The sequence below is a fragment of the Lontra canadensis genome, unplaced genomic scaffold (assembly GCF_010015895.1).
Source record: "Lontra canadensis isolate GAN:19392208 unplaced genomic scaffold, GSC_riverotter_1.0 scaffold28, whole genome shotgun sequence".
Taxonomy (NCBI): Eukaryota; Metazoa; Chordata; class Mammalia; order Carnivora; family Mustelidae; genus Lontra; species Lontra canadensis.
Genome location: NW_022631022.1, coordinates 6,984,147 through 6,998,439, shown reverse-complemented (window position 1 = coordinate 6,998,439; position 14,293 = coordinate 6,984,147).

The following is a 14,293-nucleotide window of genomic DNA, read 5'->3' as shown; positions in this document are numbered from 1 at the left end:
TGTTGCCTACAGGAAACTCATCTTAAACCCGAAAACACCTCCAGATTTAGAGTGAGGGGGTGGAAAAGAATTTCCATGCTAATGGACATCAGAAGAAAGTAGAAGTGGCAATCCTTATATCAGATCAATTAGATTTTAAGCCAAAGACCATAATAAGAGATGAGGAAGGACACTATATCATACTCAAAGGATCTGTCCAAGAAGAAGATCTAACAATTTTAAATATCTATTCCCCTAACATGGGAGCAGCCAACTATATATTAATAACAAAATCAAAGAAACACATCAACAATAATACAATAATAGTAGGGGACATTAACACTCCCCTCACTGAAATGGACAGATCATCCAAGCAAAAGATCAACAAGGAAATAAAGGCCTTAAATGATACACTGGACCAGATGGACATCACAGATACATTCAGAACATTTCATCCCAAAGCAACAGAATACACATTCTTCTCTAGTGCACATGGAACATTCTCCAGAATAGATCACATCCTCGGTCCTAAATCAGGTCTTCAACCGGTATCAAAAGATTGGGATCATTCCCTGCATATTTTCAGACCACAATGCTCTGAAGCTAGAACTCAATCACAAGAGGAAATTTGGAAAGAACCCAAATACATGGAGACCAAACAGCATCCTTCTAAAGAATGAATGGGTCAACCAGGAAATTAAAGAAGAATTGAAAAAATTCATGGAAACAAATGATAATGAAAACACAACGGTTCAGAATCTGTGGGACACAACAAAGGCAGTCCTGAGAGGAAAATATATAGCGGTACAAGCCTTTCTCAAGAAACAAGAAAGGTCTCAGGTACACAACCTAACCCTACACCTAAAGGAGCTGAAGAAAGAACAAGAAAGAAACCCTAAACCCAGCAGGAGAAGAGAAATCATAAAGATCAGAGCAGAAATCAATGAAATAGAAACCAAAAAAACAATAGAACAAATCAACGAAACTAGAAGCTGGTTCTTTGAAAGAATTAATAAGATTGATAAACCCCTGGCCAGACTTATCAAAAAGAAAAGAGAAAGGACCCAAATAAATAAAATCATGAATGAAAGGAGAGATCACAACGAACACCAAAGAAATACAGACAATTATAAGAACATACTATGAGCAACTCTACGCCAACAAATTTGACAATCTGGAAGAAATGGATGCATTCCTAGAGACATATAAACTACCACAACTGAACCAGGAAGAAATAGAAAGCCTGAACAGACCCATATCCAGTAAGGAGATTGAAACAGTCATCAAAAATCTCCAAACAAACAAAAGCCCAGGGCCAGACGGCTTCCCAGGGGAATTCTACCAAACATTTAAAAAAGAATTAATTCCTATTCTCCTGAAACTGTTCCAAAAAATAGAAATGGAAGGAAATCTTCCAAACTCATTTTATGAGGCTAGCATCACCTTGATCCCAAAACCAGACAAGGATCCCATCAAAAAAGAGAACTACAGACCAATATCCTTGATGAACACAGATGCAAAAATTCTCACCAAAATACTAGCCAACAGGATTCAACAGTACATTAAAAGGATTATTCACCACGACCAAGTGGGATTTATTCCAGGGCTGCAAGGTTGATTCAACATCCACAAATCAATCAATGTGATACAACACATTAATAAAAGAAAGAACAAGAACCATATGATACTCTCCATAGATGCTGAAAAAGCATTTGACAAAGTACAGCATCCCTTCCTGATCAAAACTCTTCAAAGAGTAGGGATAGAGGGTACATACCTCAATATTATCAAAGCCATCTATGAAAAACCCACCGCAAATATCATTCTCAAGGGAGAAAAAATGAAAGCTTTTCCACTAAGGTCAGGAACACGGCAGGGATGTCCATTATCACCACTGCTATGCAACATAGTACTAGAAGTCCTAGCCTCAGCAATCAGACAACAAAAGGAAATTAAAGGCATCCAAATCAGCAAAGAAGAAGTCAAATATCACTCTTTGCAGATGATATGATACTATATGTGGAAAACCCAAAAGACTCCACTCCAAAACTGCTAGAACTTGTACAGGAATTCAGTAAAGTGTCAGGATATAAAATCAATGCACAGAAATCTGTTGCATTTGTCTACACCAACAACAAGACAGAAGAAAGAGAAATTAAGGAGTCAATCCCATTTACAATTGCACCCAAAACTATAAGATACCTAGGAATAAACCTAACCAAAGAGACTAAGAATCTATACACAGAAAACTATAAAGTACTCATGAAAGCAATTGAGGAAGACACAAAGAAATGGAAAAATGTTCCATGCTCTTGGATTGGAAGAATAAATATTGTGAAAATGTCTATGCTACCTAAAGCAATCTACACATTTAATGCAATTCCTATCAAAGTACCATCCATTTTTTTTCAAAGAAATGGAACAAATCATCCTAAAATTTATATGGAACCAGAAAAGACCTCGAATAGCCAAAGGAATATTGAAAAAGAAAGCCAAAGTTGGTGGCATCACAATTCCGGACTTCAAGCTCTATTACAAAGCTGTCATCATCAAGACAGCATGGTACTGGCACAAAAACAGACACATAGATCAATGGAACAGAATAGAGAGCCCAGAAATAGACCCTCAACTCTATGGTCAACTAATCTTCGACAAAGCAGGAAAGAATGTCCATTGGAAAAAAGACAGCCTCTTCAATAAATGGTGTTGGGAAAATTGGACAGCCACATGCAGAAAAATGAAATTGGATCATTTCCTTACACCACACACGAAAATAGACTCAAAATGGATGAAGAATCTCAATGTGAGAAAGGAATCCATCAAAATCCTTGAGGAGAACACAGGCAGCAACCTCTTCGACCTCAGCCGTGGCAACATCTTCCTAGGAACATCGCCAAAGGCAAGGGAAGCAAGGGCAAAAATGAACTATTGGGATTTTATCAAGATCAAAAGCTTTTGCACAGCAAAGGAAACAGTTAACAAAACCAAAAGACAACTGACAGAATGGGAGAAGATATTTGCAAATGACATATCAGATAAAGGGCTAGTGTCCAAAACCTATAAAGAACTTAGCAAACTCAACACCCAAAGAACAAATAATCCAATCAAGAAATGGGCAGAGGATATGAACAGACATTTCTGCAAAGAAGACATCCAGATGGCCAACAGACACATGAAAAAGTGCTCCATATCACTTGGCATCAGGGAAATACAAATCAAAACCACAATGAGATATCACCTCACACCAGTCAGAATGGCTAAAATTAACAAGTCAGGAAATGACAGATGCTGGCGAGGATGCGGAGAAAGGGGAACCCTCCTACACTGTTGGTGGGAATGCAAGCTGGTGCAACCACTCTGGAAAACAGCATGGAGGTTCCTCAAAATGTTGAAAATAGAACTACCCTATGACCCAGCAATTGCACTGCTGGGTATTTACCCTAAAGATACAAACGTAGTGGTCCGAAGGGGCACGTGCACCCGAATGTTTATAGCAGCAATGTCTACAATAGCCAAACTATGGAAAGAACCTAGATGTCCATCAACAGACGAATGGATAAAGATGTGGTATATATACACAATGGAATACTACGCAGCCATCAAAAGAAATGAAATCTTGCCATTTGCGACGACATGGATGGAACTAGAGGGTATCATGCTTAGCGAAATAAGTCAATCAGAGAAAGACAACTATCATATGATCTCCCTGATATGAGGGAGAGGAGACGCAACATGGGAGGTTAAGGGGGTAGGAGAGGAGTAAATGAAACAAGATGGGATTGGGAGGGAGACAAACCATAAGTGACTCTCAATCTCACAAAACAAACTGAGGGTTGCTGGGGGGAGGGGGGTTAGGGGGGTGGGGTTATGGACATTGGGGAGGGTATGTGCTATGGTGAGTGCTGTGAAGTGTGTAAACCTAGCGATTCACAGACCTGTACCCCTGGGGATAAAAATATATGTTTATAAAAAATTAAATTAAAAAATAAATAAATAAATAGAAAAAAAAGAACATAAAACTGATTTTTAAAATCTATTCTGGCAATCTCTCTTAATTTGAGAATCAATTTATATTTATAGCGAGTATTTATATATGATGATTTGCTAAAATTTAATTTCTATTTTTAATTTATTCAACATTTTCTGTGTTCTTTTAATCTCCTCTCTTGCCTTCCTTTTAAAAATTGATCTATGGCTTCTCCCTAGCAAAACAAAAACTTCATCTGGCTCTCCTATCCCTTGGTTTCTCTACCTACTCACATCCTCCATTCCAAACTCTCATGTCAATACTTTGTAGAACTTTAATTCTAGGTTATCCAGCATATACTTATATACTTTCTCTTTTTCTTTCTCTTAGCTTTAACTTTAGAGTCCAAAAATACCCAACCTTTGTCAAATAGTTAGTTATCTTCATTTTACATATATATACATATATATGTATTATACATAAGCATCTATTATATATACATATATACATTAGCATATATTTATGTATTAGAATCTATTGGATTTATTTGACTACTTTCTTCAAAATTATCATCAAATATACCATTTGAAAATACATTCTCCCATTCAGTAGACTGCCTTTTCATTTTGTTGATCGTTTCATTCACTACACTTTGGTGTAGTCCCAATAGTTTATTTTTGCTTTTGTTCCCCTTGCCCAAGGAGACATATCTAGAAAAATGTTGCTAAGGCCAAGGTCAAAGAACTTACTGCCTATGTTTTCTTTTAGAATTTTTAGGGTTTCAAGTCCCACATTTAGGTATTTCATCCTTTTTTTATTATTTTTTATTGTGTCACCATACAGTACATCATTAGTTTTTGATACAGTGCTCCATGATTCATTGTCTGTGTATAACACCCAGGGCTCCTGAGTTTATTTTTGTATATAGTGTAAGAAAGTGGTCCAATTTTATTATTTCACATGTAGCTGTCCAGTTTTCCCAACACTTATTGAAGAGACTGTCTTTTCTCCATTATATATTCTTTCCTCTTTTATTATAGATCACCAACCTCCCCCCACCCACACACAAATACTCTGATTAAAAATGGGCAGAAGGGGGCACCTGGGTGGCTCAGTTGGTTAAGCATCTGACTCTTGATCTCAGCTTGGGTCTTGATCTCAGGGTGGTAACTTTAAGCCCTGTGTTGGGCTCCATGTTAGGCATGTAGACTACTTTTAAAAAAATTTTTTAATTAAAATTAAAATTAAAAATGGGCAGAAGATTGAAATAGACATTTTTTTCAAAGAAGACATACAGATTGCCAAGAGACATATGAAAAGATGCTAAACATGAGTAATCACCAGGGAAATGTAAATCAAACCCACAATAAGATAGCACCTTAACACCTGTCAGAGTGGCTAGACTCAAAAAGAAAAGAAATAACAAGTGTCGGTGATGATGCGGAGAAAAAGAAACCCTGGTGCACTGTTGGTGGGGAATTGGTACAACAACTGTGGGAAACAATACAGAGGTTCCTCAAAAAATGAAACCTAGAAATACCATATGATCCAGTAATTCCACTACTGGGCATTTACTCAAAGAAAAATAAAATAAGCAACAACAACAACAACAACAAAACCCACATTAACTTGAAAAGATGTAAGTACCCCTATGTTTACTGCAACATTATTTACAATAGCCAAGATATGGAAGCAACCTAACTGTCCATCAGTAATAGATGAATGGATAAAGATGCAGTAAACACACATACACACAGAGAGAGGAATATTAGCCAACCATATAAAGATCTTGCCATTTGCAACAATATGGATGGACCTAGAGGGTATTATGCTAAGTGAAGTAAGTCAGACAGAGAAAGACAAGTACCACATGTTTTCATTTATATGTGGAATCTAAAAAACAAAACAAAGAAAAAATAGCCTTTTAGATGCAAGGAAAACTGATGATTGCCAGAAGGGAGACTGGTAGAGGGATGGGTAAAATAGATGAAAGAGATTAAGAAGCACAAACTTCCAGTTATAAAATTAAAAAAAAAAAATCACAGAGATGAAAAGTGTATCATAGGGAATATAGTCAGTAACATTATAATAACATTGTTTAGTGACAGATGGTGACTACTTATCATGGTAAGCACCGAGTATAGAATTGCTGAATCAATATGCTGTATACCTGAAACTAACATAATATTGTATGTTAATTATATTTCATTAAAAATATTTTAACACGGTTATTTATATTTGAAACTATATGCAACTTTATAGACCTACAAATAAAATTGTTATGTGTTCATATTTGAATGATAATATGGCTGGATATAAAATTTTAGGTTTAAAATACTATGGGTCCTTATAAGAGAAAGGATAGGAGATTGGACAAATAGAGACACACAGGGAAAGTCTATGTGAAAATGAAGGCAGAGACTGGACACATGCAGCCCCAAACCAAGCAACAGCAAGGATTGTCGACAATCAAAAGCTAAGAAAAAGGCATGGAAAGGACTCTTCCTCTAACCCCCAAGAAGGAAATAATCTTACCTTCACATAGATTTCAGACTTCTGACTTCCAAAACTGTAAGAAATTTCTGTTGTTTTGAGCCATGCACTTGTGGTAATTTGTTATAGCAGTCATAGGGAACGAATACATAGGGGTTAATTGTTTCTTCATGTGAGAACAGATTCCATTTTCCTGGTTTTTAATATGTTGTGTAATTTTGAATTGTATTCTAGACAATGTAAATATTAAGCTGTAAAGCCCCGAATTATGCTACATTTCTTCAAAGACTGTTGACATTTTTGTTTCAGTGAATAATTTTCTTGGTTAGACTCAGACTAAAACTGTCACAAATGAGGTGGGGAACATTCAGACTTTAGTTCAATTCTTGGCTTTAGCTGCATTATGTTTCTAATTAGTTCCGAGCATTCATGATTTAGAGATTAGTCAGGAACTTGGACTGTGTTTAAACACAGAATTTGGAGTTTCTCTTCTCTAGCTCTTTCCTTTCAGGATTTCCCACTCATACACTGGCATCCCTGACTTACCTGGGCTCCTTACCCTAGTTCTTCTGTCCAAAAATTCAGAGGGATTTGTATTAAAGTTATAGCTCAGCCACACTGAGCCACAGACTGACCTCATGGGAGTTGCTTACTTCAAGGTTCAATTCACCTTCAAAATCTGCCTACTTTATTTCAGTTTCCAAACCCCTCAAGGAATTGTTTTTGGCATTTTGTCGAGAATTTATAGCTTTTATTTATGGGATTCCTGGCTTGCTAGATGTCTGCTTCTCCTAGTCAAAGCCTTCAATATCAGTGTGGTAGTGATCCCAATGTACAAGGTAGACAGCCTGTATTGTAAGGTTTAACCTACGGTTGACTTCAGGGGTAGGAACCAGTAGCCCATGTCAACTAGTTATATAGGCAAGAATTAGAAACCAAGCTAGAACATGGGCTCATTTTAACTTGCCTCTGATTCCAGAGCTGAAGCTCTTACAGACTCTTTTACAATTGGTTGAAATTGGAAGTAAGTAAGCACACCCTTCAGATTTAGGGTGCAACAGTTACGTAAATATTGGATCCTTTTTAGAAATTAGGACTCAAAATTCTGTTTTCTTCCCTTTAGAACCAATTTTTTCTTAATACTAATTTCCAAGGTAATATGAATCATACATTTATTCCTTTATCTCCAGAGCTCTATCATAACCCATACATCAAAAAAAAAAAAGCCAACTTGTGCCTTTTACAAGCCAATAGTCCTCTCTGAATATCAGAAATCTGTATTTACAACTATGCCATTCAGAGCATTTATGAGCAATATGGTGTGTGATAGTGTTAAACTAGTTCAGGCTGCATTTATCAAATGGCTGGTAGTAATTAATAGCCTCCATGTGAAATCTCATTTTTTTAAATAGCAGAAAGAATTTTTCCCAGATCCCCTAGAGGCAACTTCATCAACCATTATTTCCTTTGTCACTTACAAGGGAAAATAGTGAGCCCAGACAAACTCCAATTTGAATCTGTTCATCTCGGCCCCTGCCTTGCATTAGAATTGAAAACGTAATTTCCAACCCTTCTTCACAAATGGAATTGTTGTTATTATTCAGTTTTCCTTATGTGAGAAGCTGTCACCTCTGTCAGCTTCAGCGCATCTCCATTTGTGACTCCAAAACCAGACTCACGGGTCTGAACACACACTGTGCATCTCAAGTGAAAAGGTAATTTCTCTCCTAACACATCAAGAGCCCTACTGATAAAAGCCAAGTCCCTCGTTTGAATATTTGTTCCCATCATCTCCTAATAACATATTAATGCATCTAATGTCCTCCACATATGCCAGACATCTCTACTCCTTGGATAGTTCCTGACAGGGGATCCAGGAACTGTTATTACCTGGTACCAGAGGATGTTACTTAGGGCAAGATTATATTGGATTCTCAGTCCTGCTTCATGGAAACTGGCCTCTGGATGCTATGGTCTTGCTAAGGTACCTGCTTTCTCCCTAACTATGAGCATGACCTAGTCCTTTCCTATAGAGAACAGAGTTCATTACTCTGTAGTTCCTACCTCTCCAGAGACTGACCAGCCAGAATAAATCTGATATTATAAACAGTCTGAGACATAAGAGGCAACTTCAGAGGTGGGCATGAAGTTGTTAAAGGTATCCCACTCAAAGGACATCAGCTAATGATCATCCTAAGCATAACGGGTCAAAACAAAACAGTATAAGCATTTCCAAATTCCTGGAGTAAAAGAATTTAGCTCAGGAGTGAAGATAATTTTTGAAGGTTAGAGGCTTACAGTGGGTTTTCTGCAAAGAAGGGGAGAAACAGAAGCAAAGAAGAACTGAACTGATCTGCATGATAAAGCAGGTCCTTTGAGGGAAGAAGCCATTGCACTATAAATTGAGTTGAGGTTTCCTGGAGATTTCAGAAAGAGGGAGTGTCAGAGGGAGGCAGAATTTAAGTAGAGAGAAAAGGAGAGGGAGGATTCTGATCCGAATGAATTAAAGAATGGGCACTTAATATCATGGAGAGAGGCAGGGCTTAATGACAGGTCCAGGAGGGGCTTCTAGTGATGGCACATGACTAGTGAGGGGTTTAGGAGCAAGAATATTGGGATGTCTTCTGTTCTTATTCCCCTAGCTAGCCCTGTCCTCGGTTAAATATGTGAAACACAAGTATTGAGACACAGTGGGAAAGTTGGTGTCCATACTTGAGGCACTGAAGGGTAGGGAAGGCAGCCTTGCTTTTTCTCTCCATCTCCTGTGGCTAGCATGAAGTGGCAGCGAAGTGGCAGCAAAGTGTCCAGAGAGAATGGGTGTCTCTGGTAGATTAGTCAGTGCTGGGAGTTGTAAAATGAGAAAACAAACCACCCTTTCTCTAATACTCCAGAAAGTCAAGGCTCGATCCTACTAAAATATGTCTGAGACACAGACAGGTAATGATAACTAGTTATACTGAATCCAGTTTGTAAGCAAGGATGTGTCATGGGAAGGGAAACATGGCACACAAAAAGTCTAAGATCAAGCACAGTCACACATGTATGTCACCTAATTAATCCCCTGGGGCTGCAGTATTTTTATGGGTTCAGCTATGGTAAATTTGATCTTGCCCTGGGTTCCTATTAAAGGTGCTTCTCTCATAATAAGCAGTATTCTTCTTGATTTGTGTATGGAGTACCTTCTTACCCAGAAAAGATCTAGCTAAGGCCAGAAATTTCATCCTTCTAAATTGCAAGGTCCCTAGCCATCAAATTCACTGAATGAAATACTGAAACACCCATAGCAATCCTGAGATTATTAAATCAATTCAAAAAAGCCCTTCCAAGCAATGAGTGTAGAAAAGCAACCTTTTGTTTCTCATCAAAGACTATCTGAACCTAACAGACAGACACAGTAAAGCCAGATGTTCTAAGAAATTGCAAGTATCATCAGATAATAAAGATCTTAATTGGGTTAAAAATTAGAAGAAAATTTGATTTTAGCCATTCTGACAGGTGTAAGGTGATATCTCACTGTGGTTTTGATTTGCATTTCCCTGGTGACTAGTGATGAGCATCTTTACATGTGTCCGTTAGGCATCTGTATGTTTTCTTTGAGAAAATGTCTATCCAGGTTCTCTGTTTATTTTTTAATTGAATTTTTGGGGGGTTTTTTTGGTTGTATAACTTCTTTATCTATTTTGGATATTAACCTCCTATGAGATAAATCACGTGCAAATATCTTCTCCCAATGGCTGAAGACAAAAAGACAAGAAATAACAAGTATGGGTGAAGATGTAGGAAAAAAAGAATCCTTGTACATTGTTGGTGGGAATGCAAATTGGTACAGCCACTGTAGAAAAGAGTATGGAGGTTCCTCAAAAAATTAAAAATAAGGGGGTGTCTGGGTAGCTCAGTGGGTTAAAGCCTCTGCCTTCAGCTCAGGTCATGATCCCAGGGTCCTGGGATCAAGCCATGCATCAGACTCTCTGCTCAGGGGGGAGCCTGCTTTCTCTTCTCTCTCTGCCTGCCTCTCTGCCTACTTGTGATCTCTGTGTGTCAAATAAATAAATAAATAAATAAATAAATAAATCTTAGAAAAATTAAAAATAGGAATACCATATGATCCAAATACTACCAGGTATTTACCCAAAGAAAATGAAAACACCAATTCGAAAGGATATAAAAACCTCTATATTTATTGCAGAATTATTTACAACAGTCAAAATACAGAAGAAACCTAAGAGTCCACTGATGAATAGATGAGAAAGATGTGATGTGTGTGTGTGTGTGAGTATAAATGTATATATAATGGAATATTACACTGCTATACAAAAGACAGAGGTAATGCCATTTGTGAAAACATGGATGAAAATAGAGGGCATTATGCTAAGTGAAGTAAGTCAGACTGAGAAAGATAAATACTGTATGATTTCACTCATATGTGTAATCTAAAAATAAATGAATAAACAAAAAGCAAAATCAGACTTGTAAACACATAGAACAAACTGGTATTTGCCAGAGGGGAGTGGAGTGAGGGATGGGCAAATGGGTGAAGGGGACTAGGAGGTACAGGCTTCCAATGACGGAATGAATAAGTCACAGGAATAAAAGGCACAACATTAAGAATATAGTCAATGACATTGTAATAGCACGGTAATAGTATGGTAACAGATAATAGCTACACTTATGGAGAGCATAGCATAATGTTTAAACTTGTTGAATCACTATGTTGTACACCTGATACTAATGTAGCATTGTGTGTCAAATACCCTCAGGTAATTTTTTTTTTAGATTTTATTTATTTATTTGACAGACAGAGATCACAAGTAGGCAGAGAGGCAGGCAGAGAGAGAGGAGGAAGCAGGCCCCCTGCCGAGCAGAGAGCCCGATGTGGGGCTCGATCCCAGGACCCTGGGATCATGACCTGAGCTGAAGGCAGAGGCTTTAACCACTGAGCCACCCAGGTGCCCCTCAGGTAATTTTTTTTTTAATTAGAAGAGAGTTAATGTTTGTTGAAGTCCTACTTTGGGCCAACCTAAGTTAGACATTTTCACATACATGTGATTACCCAATCCTATAATTCCTCTGGAAAGTAGGCATTATGAAGAAATAGGAGCTTAAACCTGATTGGGGTCATTTTGGCTTCTGGTCTAACCCAAAGCCCATGACCTTTCTACACTCACATCCTGCTTCAGAAGGTGCACATGTCACAAAGGAACAGCTTGCTAACTGACTTTTCACAGGATACCCTGATGTCTCTCCATGGCACAGAATATTCCAGTGATTCCAAGCTGAGGGTTACAACCTATTTCTGCATCATGAGCTCAATTTAGTGGGTCTTAGCCAATATTTAAAGAGTAGACTAGAATGAAATAGAATGGAATGGAATAGGATAGAAAAGAAAATGGCACAATACAATGCACAAACTACAGTAAGTACTAATTTGTGAAAAAAAGTAAATATATACCTCACATATATATGTATGAATTGCATCATTATGTAAAATAAGCTTTTTAATGTGAGTTTTGTTTAAAAACATTTGAAAAATAGTAATATAAATTAAGATAGGAATTACCAAATAAAAGCATCATAGGAAATCGAATTGACTTGATGGTATTCCTTATGCAGTGGGAGTTAGGAAATACCCTTAAGCCAATCTGATTCATAGAGAGAGGCTTCAAAAAGAATGTCTCTGGCCAAAATTCCCACAACATCTTATTCTTCACATTACTGGTTCTAATCTGTGAACCCATCATCATCACCCCTGCTTCCATGAGGGGAAGGAAGAGTGGGTAGGTGGATCTCATGAATAGAGAGGTCACTGCTGGACCTAGGAGGCTCTTACTTCACCTTTTCCCTTGGCCATAGGTGTCCTCATAGACCTGTGCCTATGATATACCTGGTCCTCTGATATTCCTCATAGGTCACAACCAGGGACCACAAGCCTAACCCCAAAATTCCTTAAAGTCTAACAGTTTTATGTACAACACAGGAAGAAAGCAGATATCCCTCCCTTTTCCCCTTTCTCACCAATAACCTCATTGGCAGCCACTGGGAGATATTCAGCAGAGGTATTCCAGCTCTGTCCGGACTAGCTAGAAGTATTTCACAGAGTTTGTCCTGTCAATGCCTTCCTGCCTTGAGACAATCTTTAGCAATGACTGGGGAGGGGAACAGCTTTGGAACATGTTCCACCTCCCTCGAAATGTGTCATTAATTCTGCTTTAATATGACATATCTATATGCCATTATAACTACAGGGAAAATCTGCCTTCCATCCCTTCTACTCTCCCCACTCTTGCAGCATCTCTGAGCAAGCTTCTTGGCAGTATTTGATATGAATAGAAAACAGAGGAAATGATCCTTGCTCAGAGCAGTAATTCCTCACCATTATACACAGCTTTATAATTAACAAAACACATTCAATGCCCTATCTCAATTAATCATCTGTACAGTAGGCATTACCCTAACTCTCAGAATTGTCGGCACCTCAGAGATCACAAAAGCTAAGTGCCTTGCCCATGCTCACAGAGCCTGTGTGTGCCAAAGTCAGAACCGAAGCCTGACAGCACTAATTCTAAAAGCCGTGCTCTAACAAGAGCCAGCAGGGTTCATGGCAGACCAGCCCACCATTCCGGGACCTTAGTAATGACAATAAAAATCCCCAATCTGATACAGAGTGTATACTTGGTTCTGCTCTGTACTGAGCATGTTTCGGGGAGCACTTTGTTTTCTACAGCAACCACTTAAGTTAGGGAGTCAGGATTTTTTGTTTGTTTGTTTGAGTTAGGAAGTCTTGTTTTGCCCATTTTGTAGATGAATTCATGGAAGCTTAGAAATAGTAAGTGCACCTATCTGAGACCCCTCAGCTAGGAAGGAGGCAGCTGCATCATCTCACACCCAGTAAAAACGGTCTCCGGAATCTCAGAATGGAATAAATAGCCATCATTTCTGGGCTATGTTTTAAATTTCCCTGAGCCTCACTGTATTTGTTTGGCAAGGGCTGCCATAACAAAAGACCTCAGACTGGGCTTAAACACCAGAATTTTATTTTCTTACAGTTTTGGAGGCTAGAAATCTGAGGTCAAAGTGTCAGCAAATTTGGTTTCTCCTGAGGCCTCTCTCTCTGGCTTGCTGCTGGTTATCTTCTCCCTGTGTCTTCACATGACCTTTGTTCCATGCATATGTATCCCTGGAGTCTCTCCCTCTTCTGGTAAGGACACCAGTCCTCTTGGGTTAACGAACCCCTGACGGCTTCATTTATCCTTAATTACTTCCTGAAAGGTTCTGTCTCCAAATACATTCACATTGAAGGTTAAGAATTAAACATACAAATCCTGGTCCATAACACTCAGTTTCCCCATGCCTACAATGGGGACACTACTGTACCCCTCATCCACACTCTCCTAACTATCGTGAGGAGCAAGTAAGAGAGTGATCAGAAATCATCTGGCACAGTACCCAGCTTGGGGCAAATGTCTAAACAATGATTGTTTGCTCCCACCCTGCCCTCCAAGTAGGGTAGTCAGCAGAGGACACAGGACTTGAAAAACGTGCTAATGCATCATCGCTCAGAAGCCACAGTCTTGCTAGTGTCAGGGGAATAACAAGTTCTTGAGAGTAAGAAAGCAACTTACTGTTCGTTATGCTTCCAATTGCCACAGTTGGCATATTATATTAAAGACACTTAGAGTCGGAGAGAAGAAAGCTGCTTTGCAGGCATAAAGAACTTTATGGAAGTAGAGATTTTAGCATGCTTCATGATGATTGACAGGATGTCTTCTCTTTAAGTGAGAGCCTGTCAGGCACCATATTGTTAAGAGCTTATCAAATTTGTACACAGGATATTCTTTATTGCATCATTCCATTAGA